The sequence below is a fragment of the Natator depressus genome, chromosome 3 (genome assembly GCF_965152275.1).
Source record: "Natator depressus isolate rNatDep1 chromosome 3, rNatDep2.hap1, whole genome shotgun sequence".
NCBI lineage: Eukaryota > Metazoa > Chordata > Testudines > Cheloniidae > Natator > Natator depressus.
In genome coordinates this window covers 140747631-140766044 of record NC_134236.1, presented here as the reverse complement: position 1 = coordinate 140766044, position 18414 = coordinate 140747631, and the positions used below count along the sequence as shown (strand labels likewise).

The following is an 18414-nucleotide window of genomic DNA, read 5'->3' as shown; positions in this document are numbered from 1 at the left end:
AACACTTCCTTCCCCTCTTCAAAACCCCTCCTCCGAGACCCACTTCTCACGTGATGCCTATAGAAATTAGCCAACTGACAATGGCTAGCTACAGAGCCAGAGCGGATAATTAATATGTATTTTAAAAATAGGCAAATACAACCTCAGAATATTTTACCCCTTATATCCAGATTTGCCTTTCTTTGCTGTCTTGGGTTGTGAGATCTGTGGGGCAAAACCCAGCTGGACATAGCTAGCACAGACTGGTCACTGCCATGACATAAATAATAACAGAATTATTATTATTCAGGTTGTTTTTTCACAGCTGTAATTGCAAACAAATGGGGCTAAAAATGTACTTTGTGCTTAATCTCTCTTTGTGAATAATATTGATCTATGTACTATTCTGTGTTAATTGGTACATAACCACCCGCTCTTCCTTTCTGGTCAGAGGACCAGATTCTAATCTTTGCTGGTGTAAATTCAGTTTAAACCCATTAACTCCTAATATGTTTAAAGTCAATGGGATTTCTCTGCAATTACAGTGATGAAATAGAAATCAGACTTTGTCTTTCACTGCATGATCTAACTGCTAATACTTGGCCCAGAAAACACACCGATGCTGTCTGTATAATTTGCCCAAGGTATTTCTAATAGCATCTGTCACTACAGTATCTAAAGTGCTGACCACCTGCTAACATGGATTGTGATCCTATCCTCCTGGATGTGATGAAATTGGGCACCCTTATGTATTTAACATATTGTAGACTTAACTAATGTGGTGCAAGATCAGTTGCTGTTCCATGGCATATCATTACTATGTTGGGTAAGCACTTTGAAAAAGTAAGGCAAGAATTATTGAATTTTTATATTTCAGCTGTCTGAGTACTTTTGCTGAAATTCAGGAGCTGCAGTTTACATGTGCAGGATGTGCTGATGCAGACTGGTGAAAAATCCAGAGCTCCCTTTTCTAGATGGAATTAATGTGCAGTGTAAGATTGTGTATGTTCTTTGACTCAGGTTTGTCTTTTAAATAGCTCAAGCATCCTAGAGATTGTGTAGGGGACATGCTGCTGTTGCTCAGATGAAAATCTCAAAGTTTTGTTTAAAATCTCAAAGTTATGTCTCTCTTGGAAGTCATCTTCAACTTTGAGATTTTTAGCATAATTTGTCTTGAGAGAATTCGGATATAAAAAAAACCAAACTACTTATTCCAAAAAAACAGCAAAGTGAAAACAAAGATTTTTGCCTCGTTTTCTTGGTGGTGGTCTCCTTTTTTATAGCTACCGAGAGGGATCAGGATATTACCAGCCCCATTTAGAAATGTTTTTTGTAGCATTTATAAATAAGAAGACTAATCTGTGAGTCTCAGATCTCTTCTGCAAAAAGCATTTCTATGTAACCTACATAAAATGGCTATTTGTGAATATAAATTCTCTAGATAGGATGCTTCCTTCAACATCAGGCATGGTTTCTGTTAATCATTTCATTTTTATTGTGCAAAGACATTTATTGGGTACCTTGCACAAATTGTCTCAGTCTTCACTGTTTTTTGCATTCTTGTTGGGAGTCTGTGTAACAAACATATGTCAAGAGAGTGATGCAGTATGCTATTAATTTGGTATTTTTATAGGAATACAGAACAGATTTTGCTCAGCATATTAAAAGGTCATAAAAGAAGCATTTTTGAACGAAATGTGAAATATATATGAGTATATTATTTGCATTCTTTGAGCCACCCACTGGTGACCGGGATCTTGCTGAAAGTGAGGTCATTCGTGACCCTAGCAACATAGGGTCAGATTGCTACAGGCTGCAAGCCAGTTTCATTCTGCTGGTTTAGTAATTGGAAAAGGTTTAATGTGTGTTATTTTAAAAAATATGTTTAATTTTTAAAACACTGAAGGTCATTTCATTGTTCCTTAATTTCCATACTTCTAAAATGGCCCATTTCCCAAGCCTCTGAATGCATTTGCATCTTTAAAAAAGCAGTTAATTAAAAAATACAAACATCCTGATAACAATTAAGAGAAAATAGACACTGCCAAAATTAATTACCAACCAGCATCATAAAGAGGAAAAATTGAAAATACCATCTCCATCCAACTCCAAAATAGTCTTTTTCAGGCACTGTTAATTACGAAAATAAGTATATCCATTTTGCTAAGTGCAGCATTCTGAAAGCTCTAAGAAAATGAGCACTTCTTGTTGGGCCAAATCCTAGAGATGCTGAGAGCCTGTATCTCCCACTGAAGTCAACAGACACGAGCACGGAAAACTATATTCGGGCTAATGCCTGAAGAACAGATAGGCCATGCCCCCTGATCTGAGGATCAATAAACTCGGGCTCTGGCAAACCAGTAAAACCAGCTGATTCTGAGTTCATCAGAAATGCCCTGCTGTTGGCTTCAAAGTTTAGATCAGAACTGTTAACAGGCTGCAGCTGAACTCAATTGATAGGTATAACTGTATTAAACCAGATGTAAGACATTCTTTTCCAATCTCTTCCACTGACTCTCACACTGGCGCAGATATACTCTTTATAATTAAAATGATTATTTTCAATTCAGTTGGACCAGTTCCGGAGAGGTGCTGAGCACCTGCGATGCCTGTTGACTGCAGTGGAAGATGTGGGCTTTCAGAACTTCTAGGATTTGGCCCAATGAGATGTACTTGTTTCCTTATGAACTTTCAGGATGCCTTGCTTAGAAAAACAGATATAGTTGTCATTTTAAATCATTTTTATTGAAATTAATAACATGAATTTGCACTTTGAGAGTAGAAAAATAGAAGTCCATTAACAAAATCAGTCACATCAGGTTAGAAAGTTTGTTGTAGTGTGCGTGTTGTTTTTTATTACAAATTTTTCTCCAGAGACACACACAGGAATATTGTTGAGAGGCACTGACAGATGCAGCTGGTTAAGAGGAGATGCTTAGCAGTCTGGGAACTCTGCCTATCTTGCTGTGGGTCCATTAAGCAGTGCATCTATAAAATTAGATTATTGTAATTTGAAGATAGTACTCTTTAATGTCAGAACCATTATTAATAAATCTTGGTTAGTTTGTGATGTGCTGTTAGCCAAGACATTACTGCCTTACTGAAACTGGCTGGTAATTCTACAGTGGAATTATCCAGGGGAAAAACAAAGGCAAATCATAATAGCAAAAAATGGTCTTTGTGTCTCAGCTGTCTAAACTGAGGTGTCACAAGAAACCTTGATCCAGTCCCTACAGCATCATCTGTTAAATATGAGTCATCTTCTCCTCTGTGCTGGTGACAGAGGCTGCTGGGGCTCCTGCAGGGCATGGGGCAACTTTGTCTCTCCAGATTTCCACTGTCTGTCTGGAGAGCCTCTAGAATGGCAGCAGCAGTTGGCTTAGGTGGCTGACTGCTCCCTTCAGTAGCTCTTTGGAAGCAGTGTGGAAGAGAAATAGAGTGGAAAATAAGCTATGTGGAGCCTTTGCCCATGTTTCTAAGGGCATGGTGGAGGGGTATGGTGGTTAATTTTTTGATTTGTTTGTTTTGAGAGCTCGCTTGTGTGTGTGATGGGTGGAGGCAAGTGATTTTTGGAAATCTACCTTTGTGTGGGGGTTTGGGGTTTATTTGTTTTGAAGGAAATTTGCCTTTGTGTTTGTGCACGGGGTGGTGCTTTTTAGGATATGTCTGCATAGCAGCTGGAAGGATGCTGCCCAGAGCGGCTACTACACAGACACGTGCTAGCTCTGCTTGAGCGAGTGCACTAAAAATAGCAGTATGGCTGCGGAGGCATGGGCAATGGCTCAGGCTACACACACAAGTACGTACCTAAGCGGTCAGGCTGGTTTGTACTCAGGGAACTAACCTGAATTACCACACATGCTGCCACAGCCACTCTGCTATGGTGTTGTGTTTGAAGAAGATTACTACATTAATGCAAACTAGGTACCTTTTAGTTCACACTGACACCATCCAGAAGCGGGAGTTACAGTGCAGCACTCTGGTGTACACTGCCATTCACAGCCCTGTAGTACAACCTGCAGGGCAGTGTAGACATAGTCTAGGAAGGATGGGATAGCCTCCTGCCATTTCCCACACTGGCTTTGAAAATTGATGGGACCATCACTGCATGAGTATTTATATATCGTTTAGATTCCTTGTATCATTTCAAATGCACCTGTGGATGCACTGAATCTTTGTTGGGATGCTGCTAGGTTTTAGGATTCAATAATATCCTGGGGCAGTGAGTTCCACAGCTAAAATAAAATATTTTAAATACACTATATTTGTTCTCTTGTTCTTGTATTCTGAGAAGATAAATAGAAGTCTATGGCTTATTTTTTCTATTGTTTTTATAAACCTCTTATGTATGTCCTCTCTACTATAAACTAAAGCAAGGTTTTATGACATTAAGTGAGCAGACTGTAGTGCTTGCTTCCATGGCTTTGTCTTAAAACTGTTGTGTCTCTGATAAATTGTGATGATCCGGGGAGAGGAGTGAGATTTTCTCTAGCACTGCATGAGTTCTACAAGTTTGGGGGGGGGTTTATTTATTGGTTTTAATTTTAACATACAAAATGTGACAGGCATAATAATAGACTGTCTAAACAGAGCAGGGTTTTCATGATTTTGAAAACATGCCTGTTATAGAGCAACTCAAAATTTCTGTTTACCATACACGTAAGCCAGTCAGCATAAAAATGCCTTCTCCCATTTTGGGGGATGAGTTGTAAAACTCCCTGTTTTTAAGATTACCCTTATGGCCTGCCATCATCATTATTTTTCCCCCAGTAACAAAAAGAGTCCTATGGCTTGGATACTGTAAAGAGCTGGGTGCCTCCTGCAAGCTGGTCAGCATCTCAAGCCCCCCTTGTATTGACAGGGAATTGAAGATGCTCAGCACTTCAGTGGAGGTGGTTTAGAACCTTGCAGGTGTCGACCAGTAAGCAGCTGTGTTTTTTTTTATTTTTAAGAAGATGTATGAAAACAGAATGCCTATTGATATTAACGATAATCCTGTAACTTTAGAGTGTACATTGCTCTGTCTTCTCTAGCCGTATAACCAAATTCAGGGTATAGGGTTTCATTTTTCTAGTCCAATCCTATGCAAAACATTTTCAAAAAGGAGAAAATAAAAGTAAAAAAGTTTACCAAGGTGCCTGGCTCAAGGCCTGATCCAACTGCCATTAATGTCAATAAAAAGACTATCATTGGTTCAATTGTGGGAGCAAGACTGGGCCTTAATAAACTCAGGTGGAGACCACTAGGTTCAGCCGGGACTCTGAGGAAGACAGTGATTCATGAATTCAGAGAAAACTAATTAAGATGAAGTGCTGGTTTAGTGCTTTCCAAAGTGTAAGTTTTTCTTATTATTCTGCACACCCCACTTGGCTGGGGACAAAAGGGACATTTCTGTGTTGTTTTCGTGGGACTTTTTTTTTTTTTTTTTTTTTTTTTAAGAGTGTGAGCAAGGTTTGAATGAGCTCTCCCCTGGCAGCTAATGATGAGCTGCAGGGGAAATGCTTCAGGACCAGACTATATTTACACCTACTCTGCCTAGGTATGAGCAGATGGAGCTATGTTGCCCAAGTGATCAGTTTTGGCTGATTTTGGGTTACAAATCACTTTAGTATTGAATACAGGGGTAATGAAATGTTGGCTTCCTCATTCTGTGAGTAAAGGGCAACAGAACTGCACTCAGCCTGTACTGATGGCGGGGGCTCATCCTCAACTGAACTGAACTTGCTAATCAGGGGGTTCAGATGCTAGATCCCAGTGGAGGGAGAGAGGATGGGGGCAGGTGTTTCTGTCTGGTGGTGTGGGCTTTGCCTGAGTCCTAGGCACCATTTGACCTGCTCCTCTCCAGTGTTTAAAGACAGAGCTGATTAGTCTTATTCGATAGTCTTTTGTTTTGTTAAGTGATCACCAGAGCTGAAATCACTGATAAGCAGGTCTAAGTGTTAAGCCTTAGACCTGCTACGGGACAGTGTTTCTGTGGAAAAGACAGCCCAGCCTGCACTAGCAGTGAGGTTTCCCCACTAGCTTCTGAAATCACGGAGAGCGGGATGGAATTTCAAGAGACCGACTTGCGGAGGCAGGTGGTGATTGCACAGGGCCGTTGGCAATGGAGCAGACAACGGGATGGTGGAGTGAATGGTGGCACAACAAATGACAGCAGCAGAGTGAATACCAGTGCAGCAGAGGCAGCATGCAGCAACCCAGAGTGAACAGCAGCAACCATGAGCCCATTGCAGTAGCAGCAGCAGGGGCATTGTTCAATGTTCCTTCCCCCCCACCCCCTGCCAGGTGGGAGGTGAACTCACGTGAATGCACCTGTGAGCTCTGGGTCTTCGCTGACCAAGGACAGCAGCTGAGAGTGGAGTGTGGTGTGTTAAGGGTACATTTGTTTGTTGGACTTTCACACTGCAAGGTAAGAAACAGAGGCAAAGGACACTGCCCAATGTACGCTGAGGTGGGAGTTTTGCTCATGGTCAGATGTGTTCAAATCGTGGTTGTGGTCTGTTCCCAAATTAATGCCAGGTTCCTTTCCCCTTTTTATTTAGTTTTTCTCTGCTATGCACAGACTCGGTGCATGCGAGTGGGGAAGTATTGCCCCTTAGAGGTGCCCAGGGATGGTGTTTAATTTTCCCAGATTACTGGGTGGGGGCTCAAGCCAGTTCTGTGTTGCATTATTAAGAGGGACCCCTGGATATTGAACCCAGCCCTTGTTGCAGCTGACTCCACCTGGCCGAAGGGTTACAACAGCATTTGGTTCAATTCTCTGCTCTGCGTTTGTGGACTCTGGTCAGGGGAAATCTTGTCACCTTGAGAAAGTAGGTCCCTATCTCTTTGTAGATCAATGTGTTCAGTTTATGGGGGTCTTTTTATCCTGCTTTGTGGCCGGTGACCCACTTGTCCAGATTAAACTTCCTAGATAAATCTTCAGTATTGTTCTCTAAGGAAATGACATTAGTTGCAGTTAAAATTTCCATTAGAATCTTTGAATTTTTGTTCTACCCCTAGGTTCTTTGACTGTTCAACCAAGGCTTATTCTTTGCCTATGATTCCAGGCACCATCTGCCAATGACACCATTTATTTTTAATCACTTCTCCACCCTCAGAGCAATGAATCAAAGAGGAACGTGTCATAGTTTAGATTTAGTCTTGTTTATTGCTCATATAATGAGCTCTGAGTTTAAATGTAGGGCTAGGCTATGTCTAATCCCAGAATGCTTCCTGGCATTCCCCCTTGAGCAGTGTGCTCCTAAACTAAGCAGAGCTGGATGAAGACAATCCCAGGCCCTTAGGCTTATGATGACATGGTGCCTCCTGTGACTGGCTCACTTACCACTTGGAGTGCGGTGCCAAGGAGCTGGCGTCCCAAAGGAGTAAAAGCAGTGTCATGGAGCCCCCTTATCTACCCCCAAAAAGACTGCTGCCAAAATCAGGCTCGGAATAACTTAATCAACAAATTAGCTGGTTTGACAAGGGGTGCAGGCGTGCTGGCGCACAGACACTTCACACATCAGCCCTGGTGCTGTGCTGTTCCTCAGCGGAATTCTGAGTGGTGTCGTTCACCTCACACTAAATTGGTCAATATTGAATTGAACTTGACCATGATCATCATCACAGGCATCATCCACCCCACTCCTGTTCCATTGGCTACCAGTTCTGAGCAACACATTCATCACAGGGTGTCTACAGCCAGACAGATGGAAAAGCTATATGCTAATCCAGGTCTCCCACAGTACACGGATACTTTCAGTCACCCCAGAGCACGACTTACATTGAGGCACCCATTGCAGTCTCAACTGCCAGATCGGAATCTGTCAGCAGCAACCCTATGGCGTGATGAGTGGCCAGCTAAAGATGTTTGGAATGGTTTCCTTGTTGCTGATCTGATGGTTCAGCCACCAGGATTTGACCTGCCATGTCACCTTTGGTCTCTGCTGAACAGGTTCTGAACTTCCACACAAGGGGTTTGTGAGTGTGTTATCTGTCAGTCAATGGCACATGTTGTCGATGAATGTCAACTAACCAGACTTCATGGTGGCCTTAGGCCCCTTCAATCTGCTGATGAAGCTGCTTTTGGGTGGTTTGGGAAGCACCGCAAATGTGAGAAGATGACAAATCTACCCCACGAGCAGCAGCAGAGTTCCCCTCTCCACTGGAGAGCAAGAATGGTGGCAGGGGGACTCGTTTGGGTGATGGGATAAATCCTGGAATATGTATCTGCTTGGTTGGGTGAGCTAGACCCACTGCACCCTTATCTTCCTGCCACACACACATCCCTCTGCTGGGGGTCTTGGAGTTAACACTCCATTGAGATGCATGGGGCAGTTAGCCCCTCTCAGAGGTGTTTTGTCAGGCTGTCTGCAGATATTTCTGCTTCAGTTACACTGGGTCACATTTTCAAGCTTTTCTTTGCAGCTATGAGCACTAGGAAATTTCTTTTCTCCCCTTAAATTAAAGTGTGGAATCTGATGTAATTGCCTGACTCCAGGTGCCAGGGCCATAAGCATTAAAAACAAGCACAAAGTATTTAGGAAGGAGAGATCAAATACAAAATGGGGAATAACTGGCTCGGTGTCATATTGCTGAAAACACCCTGAGGATTATAGCAGATGACAAATTAAACAAGGCAACAATATGATGCAACTACAAAAAAGGCTAGTACTCTGGGTTGTATTAACAGAAGTGTTGTATGTAAGACATGGGACATAATTGTCCCACTCTACCCTGCACTGAGGCCTCAGCTACAGTACTGCGTCCATTTTAAGAAAGATGTGTACAAACTGTAGAGTCCAGAGGAGAGCAACAAAAATGATAAAAAATTTTAGAGAACCTGACCTATGAGGGAAGGCTAAATAAACTGAACATGTTTATCCTTGAAGAAAAAAAAATGAGGGAGGACCTGATATTTCTTCAAATATGAGAGAGGCTCCCATAAAGAGGATATAGTGATCAACTGTTCTCAGTTGTCCACTGAAGGTAGGACAAGAACTAATTAGAGTGTAATATGCAGCAAGAAAGATTCAGGTGAGATGTTAGGAAAAACTTTCTAATTGTAAGAATGGATAAACTCTGGAATAGGCTTCCAAGAGAGGTTGTGGGATCCCCATCACTGGAAGTTTTTAAGAACAGGTCAGACAAAAACCTGTCAGGAATGGTCTAGATTACCTGGTCCTGCCAGTGTAGGGGCTTGACTCGATGACCTTTAAAGGTTCTTTCCAGCCCTACATATCTAGGAAGCAATGATTAGTCTAGCCTGGGCACTGCTGTCACCGGGGGCTGTCCCTTAAAGGCATAACCATTCAAGATGGCAGATCCAGATTAAAACTCCTAGTCCCCATCCCCTTAAAGCATTTTAAACTAATACTTTTGTTAATTAAAGATAAATTTAGTTGCTACAATCAATGACGCCCTGGCACTTCTGATCCCTTCTTGTCTTGTCTGTGGGAAAAAAAGACCATTTAGAGGTCTTGGTCCATGTGGCAGGGCAGGGGTAAAACCCCCTTTAAAGCCCTGCCAAAATGCTGGCTGCAGACGGTCTCTGGTCAAAAGGCCAGGTAGAGAGACATGGGTATGCAGCAGGGAGCCCAGCTGCAAGCCCTAATGAGGGCTAGCTCAGAGCAACAAGCTGGGCCAAGTGGGAACAGCTGGACTAAAGACTAGGAGGGCTATAAAAGCCCTGGGAAAATCTCAGTGACGGGGTGGCCAGGGAGGAGACAGGAGGGCTGTTTCTCTGTCTCTTTACCTACTGGAAGGAACCTCAAGGGCCAGAAGACCCTGGGAGGGGTCTGTGGTGTGATTGTTGTTGGGGGACTCAGGACTGCAGAAGAACACTGTAAATAAAAACACAAAGGTGAAACCACTGAAGAAGGTGGTGGAACTCGTTTTTATACCAGCCTAAACACAGGGTGCAGGCACAGAAGTGGGAGTGCCGGCATAGACCTTGTGACAGTCCACTATATTACCAAAACTGTTGGTTTTTTCTATTTCATCTGGAGCCATTTTTTCCCACAAATGAAATCTCTTCCTGTCATCCTGACTTTAAAAATATCTTAAGAAATTCTAGCTAGCAAACACCCATCTGATGAGCATCTCTTTTTTTTCTCTGTCTAATGACATGTGCTTTCCTGAAATGCTTGGAGTGGCAAATCTTATCTTTATGACAACATCATATTTGATTAGTGTCAAAGTTGGTTTCATTCTGCACATAGTACTGAAATGGTTCTTCACATGGCCATTGGTGATTTGCCTGGTCTCCAACAAGAAGGGGAGAACTTACCTTGCCTCTGTCGCTGGCTGTGTGATGTATGTTAAATGGCAGTAGCTTGGATTCCTAGAAAAGAGCAAGGTCTCTTTAACCCTTGCAGCTCTCAGGATGAAATACACTGCATTCATACAGGAGCACAGATGATACCTGGAGCTCTCTTGTCAGTTAGAGTAGACTCTGGCTGGAATATAGCTAAACTCATCTATCATGTAGCTCATCTATCTTGATTGATCACTCAGCATCATTCTTTATACTCACTGTTTAGAATTGCTTTACACTATTCTTTGTCACTTGGTGGGTATCTCCTTTTGTCGTTTGACTTGAGTCAATGTCTAATATGATAGTTTTGTTTTTACTGTTTGAGTACTGGAGAAAAATATGTGAAAACTAATAGCTTAGAGATATGAAACATGCACAAATACTTGCCAAAAGTTTAAATGTAAAGTTCTTTATTATAATAGCTAAAATGTATTATATTTTAATATGAACAATTTTAAGATTTTTTTGAAAACTAATTTTACACAAATGTTTCTCTTCCAAAATCATCAGTGCTGTTTATATATACGGTGAACTCTGCCTTTTATGTGATCACTAAAAAGAATGACAAAACTCAGTGAAGACGAATAGCTAAAATTTAGGGTACTAGCTGGAGACTTGGGAGACCCAGATTCAAGTCCCTGCTTGGCCACAAACTCGCTGTGTGACCTTGGAATAATGTATCCAGTTCTGGTGTCAACAAGAAAGATGTTGATAAACTGGAGAAGGTTTAGAGAAGAGCCACAGGAATGGCTAAAGGATTGGAAAAACATGCCTTGTAGTGACTAAGCTCTTTCAGTCTATCTGGTTAGCTTAATAAAGAGAAGGTTAAGGGGTGACTTGATCACAGTCTATAAGTACCTTCATGGGAAATGAGAACTTGAAAATGGGCTCTTCAATCTAGCAGACAAAGCTATATCATCATCCCATGGCTGGAGGCTGAAGCTAGACAAATTCAGATTACAAATAAGACACAATTTTTTAACAGGGTAATTAACCAGTGGAACAATTTACCAGAAGTTGTGGTCGATTCTCCATCACTGGAAATCTTTCGATCACAAATGGATTTTTTCTAAAAGATATGGTCTAGTTCGAACAGGAATTAATTCGGAGAAGTTCTATGGTGTGTGACAGAAAGGAGTCACACTAGATGATCACAGTGGTCTCTTCTGTCCTTAGTCGTCTTGTACCTCATTTTTTCATCCGTAAAATGGGGATGACAGGGAAGTAAGTACTGTTTCATGGGGGTGATGTGAGCATAAATTGCACTGATGTGGGCCTTACAGATACCTAAGGTAGACAGAAAAATCAGTTCCATAACAGAGGTGAATGCCTAATAAAGGCAGAGTAGAACTGTATTCGGTACATTTGAGGATATATTTGGTACTGTCTCTAAAGACAGGAGGTTTCCTATTAAAAGATACTTCACAGATTTCACTGTACAGAGCAGTTATTAGTATCTCAGTTAACGCTATTTAATAGACTCTGAAAGAGTATTACTGCCCAACTGCTTAGGGCTAAAATATGGGCCAATAATAGGAATAGTAATGATACCTTTGCAGCATATAGATTATGTGCAACCCTTTAGGGGTGCTCATTCTACTCTCCCTGCATTGGCCAGAGTCTGACCCATCGATTCTCCCCTCTCCCTCTCAGTTCTTAATGGCATCTACATCAACATAGACTTGCCATAATTAATCCCTAATTTTATTAAAAGCATCATTATAGATATTAACTCCTGTAGGTATCAGCCCTCTTATGGGCATCTATGTTAGCTCTCTTAGGGCATATTGGAGAATTTCCATAACACTGTGTTTCTGTAATTTGAGTATGGCCTATATCTTTTGGGAATAGATGCTTCAAGAGTACATTATTCCTTTCATTTGTGGATTTTTATTACCATCTTTAGCTACAGTATGTCTGCTGAATCAGCAATGCAGCTTGCAAATAGCTGCTGCCAGAGCTTTTTACCTTTGAATTTTCCTTGATTGTTTCACAAAGTATCTTGTTTGTTCTCTGCATGAAGGGCATTAAATGTAAGGGATTGCTGGATTGTATAAATGCTGGCAGCATATAGTGGCCCCTTTGATCCTGTTCTGTGTGGGGTTGGGGGTTTCTTATTGCAAGTCTCTTTTAGTTAATAGCAATAATAATACAGAAATGTGTTGATTTCAAGAACAAAAAATCTTCTTCTTCTTCTTCTTCTTCTTCTTCTTGACAGTGACCTAGCAAATACAGCCAGGTATCAGAACTCCTACACAAACTGCATCAAGAAACAAAAGTAGACGGTTGAAAGATACATAAATCAAGAAAAGATGCATTAATAAATTGAAAGAAAAATAAATGAGGACATAGGCTGATGGCATGATAGCAACAATAGTCACATTTCTCAATGTACTGCTATCTGACCATTTATTCCATTAAAATTAACTTTATGTATTACATATATTCAGTGAATATTCAGGAAAATTATGGAATTTTTTTTCCACATAACATGCTATGGCAAAAGATCATAAACATATAAAACAGCCCATATGATATGACAGAAAAATACATTACTATTTCCTGGTTTTTTTTTTAAAAAAATCAACTAATTTCCCTCTCACTGTCTTGAGATACTGTATTTCTCAGCAACATTTAGTCCTCACTAAAAAAAGTTCTTTGTGGGCTTATCTGAGCACCAATGAAATGTAGAAATAAAATGAAAACAACTAATGAAGTATCATTTTTCCTACTTACGTAATAATACCACTTATGTGGAGCTTTACAAACACTGATGAATCTTCTCAAATCCTCGGTGAGGAAGGTATGTTAGGATTACTAAATCAGTTTTACAGATGGGGAAACTGAGAGTGTGCCTGAAGGATTGATTCTCAGTGGTGCTGGGCATACACAACTTGGTTCAGAGGTGACTTGTCCAGCAAGTCCCTGGCAAACCCCAGGTTGTAACTCATGAGTTCTAGGCTATCAGTCCCATATAAACAGTAAATATTGGTGCCTCCACGAGGTGAAGGCCTGATCTGAAGACCCTGGGAGTCATCAGGGCCTAACACTGTATAGTGGGAAGTGCACAGCTCCCTCCAATTTCCCATTGACAAGTATTCAGTAACTTCTAGGAACAAGCCTCAAATGCCTTGTACATTCAATGGAGGAATAGAACACTTACATTTAAAAACAAGTAAGCTGAAACAGTGGCATTAAGAGCTGTCAGAAAAAGCCCAGACAAAAGATATGCCATGGGCAAAAACGAACCAACCAAACAAAAAAAGACACCATTGACTTTCACCCCCACTGAAGTGTCCTTGTGTACCAGGGCCACCATTAGAAAGGAAGCAATTGTTAATAGATACCAGTTGCTATTTAACTTCCATATTATATATGGCATATCTCCAGGTGCCATTCTGTGATACTTGTTGGCAAATGCTTACCCTCCAGTGGGCAAATGCTGTATATTTCTGTACCTAGAAAAATATTCTAATAATGTTTATAAATAGGGCTGTTGATTAATCACAGTTAATTCATGTGATTAACTAAAAAAAAATTATTGCGATTAATCACAGTTTTAATTACACTGTTAAACAATAGAATACCAATTTAAAGTGACTAAATATTTTTGGATGATTTTCTACATTTTCAAATATATTGATTTCAATTACAACACAGAATACAAAGTGTACAGTGCTCACTTTATATTTTTGATTACAAATATTTGCACTGTAAAAAAAAACAAAAGAAATAGTGTTTTTCAGTTCACCTCATACAAGTACTGTCGTGAAAACACTTTATCATGAAAGTGCAATTTACTAATGTAGATTTTTTTTTTGTTACATAACTGCGCTCAAAAACAAACCAAAGTAAAACTTTAGAGCCTCAAGTCCGCTCAGTCTTTCTTCTTGTTCAGCCAATCACTAAGACAAACAAGTTTGTTTACATTTATGGGTGATAATTCTACCCATTTCTTATTTACAATGTCACCTGAAAGTGAGAACAAGCATTCACTTGGCACTTTTGTAGCTGGCATTGCACAGTATTTATGTGCCAGATAGGCTAAACATTTGTATGTAACTTCATGCTTCTGCCACCATTCCAGAGGACATGCTTCCATGCTGATGACGCTCATTAAAAAAAGTGTTAATTTAATTTGTGACTGAACTCCTTGGGGGAGAATGTATGTCTCCTCTGTTTTACCGACATTCTGCCATGTATTTCATGTTATAGTGTCTCGGATGATGACTCAGCACATGTTCATTTTAAGAACACATAAACTGAAGATCTGACAAAACGCAAAGAAGGTACCAATGTGAGATGTCTAAAGATAGCAACAGCACTCGACCCAAGGTTTAAGAATCTGAAGTGCCTTCCAGAATCTGAGAGGGACGAGGTGTGGAGCATGCTTTCAGAAGTCTTAAAAGAGTAACACTCCGACACGGAAACTACAGAACCAGAACCACCTAAAAAGAAAATCAACCTTCTGCTGGTGACATCTGACTCATGATGATGAAAATGAACATGTGTCAGTCTGCACTGCTTTGGATCTTTATCGAGCAGAACCCATCGTCAGCAGGGACATGTCCTCTGGAATGGTGATTGAAGCATGAAGGGACATATGAATTTTTAGCGCATCTGGCACGTAAATATCTTGCGACTTCGGCTACAACAGTGCCATGTGAACACCTCTTCTCACTTTCAGGTGACATTGTAAACAAGAAGCAGGCAGCATTATATCCTGCAAATGTAAACAAACTTGTTTGTCTGAGTGATTGACTGAACAAGAAGTAAGACTGAGTGAACTTGTAGGCTCTAAAGTTTTACATTTTTATTTTTGAATGCAGTTACTTTTGTACATAATTCTACATTTGTAAATTGCACTTTCATGATAAAGAGATTTCAGTACAATACTAGGTGAATTAGATGAATTGAAAATACTATTTCTTTTGGTTTTTTACAGTGCAAATATTTGTAATCATAAATAAATTTAAAGCAAGCACTGTACACTTTGTAGTCTGTGTTGTAATTGAAATCAATATATTTGAAAATGTAGAAAACCTCCACAAATATTTAAACTGTATTCTATTGTTTAACAGCACAATTAATCACACAATTAATTGAGATTAATTTTTTTCATAGCTTGACAGCCCTATTTATAAATAAATTGGTGAATTTTTAAACAAAAATTTTAATTTGGCTCAAAATATAGAATTTGTAAATAGAAAACTAAGATCAGTAGACATGGACTTTTTTTAAAAAAAAATAAAAATCCTAATTGAAACAGTGCCCAGACATCACCATGATTAGGTGTATTATACACCTCTAGATATACAGAAACAAATAAGCCCAAACAGTGTGTCAGCGGCCCAGAGGACCAAAGATAAAATAACCAAAAAGTGACTAATGAAAAGTGAAACTGATAGTCTGTTGTCAAAGCTGAGAGAAATAGTGAGGGGGGAAATGACAAAATGCAATCAAAATTATTATTAGTAACATAAAAATATATTTCTCTACCCTGACAGTGTACCTTTAAGAAAAAATCTTTCATATCTAGAGTGTGGACACTTTTTAAATAGACAAACAAATCTTTGTTGCCTCATCTTTCTTGGTTTCGTTAAAATCTCATAGCATGATCCTGAGAATTGAGCATAAAAATATGTTCCAGGGAGTTTTCACTCGGAATAGCCATTTGGGACTTTGCCTGTATGTACTCAAAAGTAGATTTCTCAATGTCTAATCTAATCCAGCCTTCTCACCTTTTAATGTAATATCTGAGAACCTATCGCTGCAAGGGAGTATGGCATCCCCAGAAGATGAACGATTAGATCCTTGTTTCCAAACTTCAGCGAGTGGGCCCATTCTTTTCGCCACCAAATACAGGCGCTCCCTTCAGACACAAGGATTCAGGTGGCTTCTTTTTTGGTAAAGATTACGGTGGTTTTCTTGTTTTTTGTTTTCTGGAACCATGTGTATCACCTTCATTACAGGAGGGCCAGGAAAAAGTTAATCTTTATTTACTGATTCCAGTCCCATCTGCCATGATATAGCCTGAGGATTACAAAAATATAATGCTCCTCTTACATAGCAAGGGTCAGACTCTGCTGACTGCATTGAGTCCTAGCCCATTGTTTTAGCAATGAAATCTTCCTTGCCCACTTCAGCCTCCTGTTTTCTAGCTTTCCCAGTACAAACAAATGCAGGCTCATACATCTAGGAACAAGGAATATAGGTCACACTTATTTGATGGTGGACCTTATCCTGGAAAGCAGTAACTCTGAAAAGAATTTAGGGATTAGAGTTATTTCTGATGGGCATCCAAAGCTGGAGATGTGATGTATTTATGCTGGTTCAGTACAGCTGCACAACTAACTCTGTAACCTTGGGGTTTTGTGTAAATTTGCGGGATTTCTGAGATATTTTGTTCTAGCTGTTATATGTTGCAGGCAGACATCCTAGCTTTTTGGGAATCATGCTTTCCTAGAGTCTACACAACTCCCTGCCTCATCCTTCCCAAATTTAACACCAATGCAAAAAAAAAAAACAAAAACAAAACCCCCCCCCGACCCTGCACAAATTTACATAGAGCCCTGTATCTGCTTCTGGGGATTGCAGCAGGGATACATGGTTGAACAGCCCTCTCTGACACCCCACACCATACCCACCCCCAGCACATGAAGTAGATTTGGCTCTTACTCTATGCAGGTTTTCTTTTTGCAAGGTAATAAGCCCAAGAATGCTCAGAAAGACAGGATCAGGCTTGAACAAGTTATACAATACATGATGTGTGAGATGAGGCAATGTTACTGCTCTTTGGCCTTAATTCTCTCTTGGCCTGGATGCTCTAATGAAATTTTGCAAGGAGATGGAGTCTTTTGATTGCTCTCCTTTCCCTTTTCCTTTTCATTGATTTTCTTCCCTCCTTCCTTGATACACTTCTCTATCCTTGTTCTCTCTCTCTCCCCACCTTCCCTTTCTTCTGTTTATGACTTTGTTAGCTCCAGCAGCAGCACACTTGTATTTCATTTAGGATTTCACATGAGGGCTTTTCTGGGTCATGTTTAATCAATGGCTCTATTAGGGGTATAAAATATGGTATTTTTTTTAAGAACCTCCAGGCTAAATTATCTTCTCTTACCCTCAAGAGGTAATGCTAATTCCACTATTTACAGTGGTGCAAATCTGGAATAACTCAATTGAAATCAAATCAGTATAACTGAAAGCAGAATTTGGCTCATTTACTTCACTGTGTGTGTACAGGTGTTACTGAGAGCAGAATGCATCTTATGATGGGTTATCAGATAACTGTGCCTATGGGATGTCATCTTTGACATAGACTTGGGGTTATAGAATTTATGCTGTTATACTTCTAATAATGGTTTTTTGCCTGACTGCAGTTATTGGGTTTGATCAATAGTTCAAGCGGTTTGAAACAGGAAGTGCAGCTTTCCCTGCCCCAACCTAGGAGCAGGGAGAGATATGGGGGAACTTTGTTTAACGGAGACAAGGTGAGGAGGGATAGCTGTCCCTCTGCTTTAAGCAGAGGAGAGGGATCCGTGTTTCCCTCTTCTTGCCTCTTGCTTTAAGCCTGGGGCTTAATTTAATCACGGCAGGATGTTCAAGAACAGACTCATTCCTTTGGGGAAGAATAGTCAGTAAAAACTTTTCCGGGAATGGTGGCTTTACACTCTGGCTGGGGCCCCATAGGAGCCCTGTGAGGGACTCTTTCTGGGAGATGTGCAGATCATCTCCCAGGCTTCCTGACATCTCCTCATCCCTGGGTGGCTAGCCCTGCTTACTTTGTAGGTTGTGCAACTATCTCCTGTCCCCTGATGCAGCTGCAGGCAGCTTGCATTTTTGCAGCCTCCTCCAAAGTAGGCTTCCTGCTAGTGCCAGGGTTCTGCCAGCTTCCACCAGTGGAGCTCGTGGAGTTTATTGGATCCAGTATTTCTACATTTTAAAAAGAATTTGCATCTATATTTAGTATATGGGAGACAACGTTGAAATCGGTAATGCTTTCTCTTTTATACACTTCTGAAAAAGTTACTTCCCATTATTAAGATCAAGCAATGATAGGGATTTTAATGTTCCTTACTGCACAGAGCCTATTGGTCATGAAATCACATGTGTGGGTGTCTTTTAATAAAGATGAAATT

General features: G+C 40.4%; 1 protein-coding gene across 2 annotated transcripts in view; it reads left to right on the top strand.

Moving 5' to 3' along the window:
* The window catches only part of PLD5 (phospholipase D family member 5), a 267265-nt gene that overhangs the window by 105296 nt on the left and 143555 nt on the right, over window positions 1–18414 (top strand). The gene's annotated exons all lie outside the window — the stretch shown is intronic.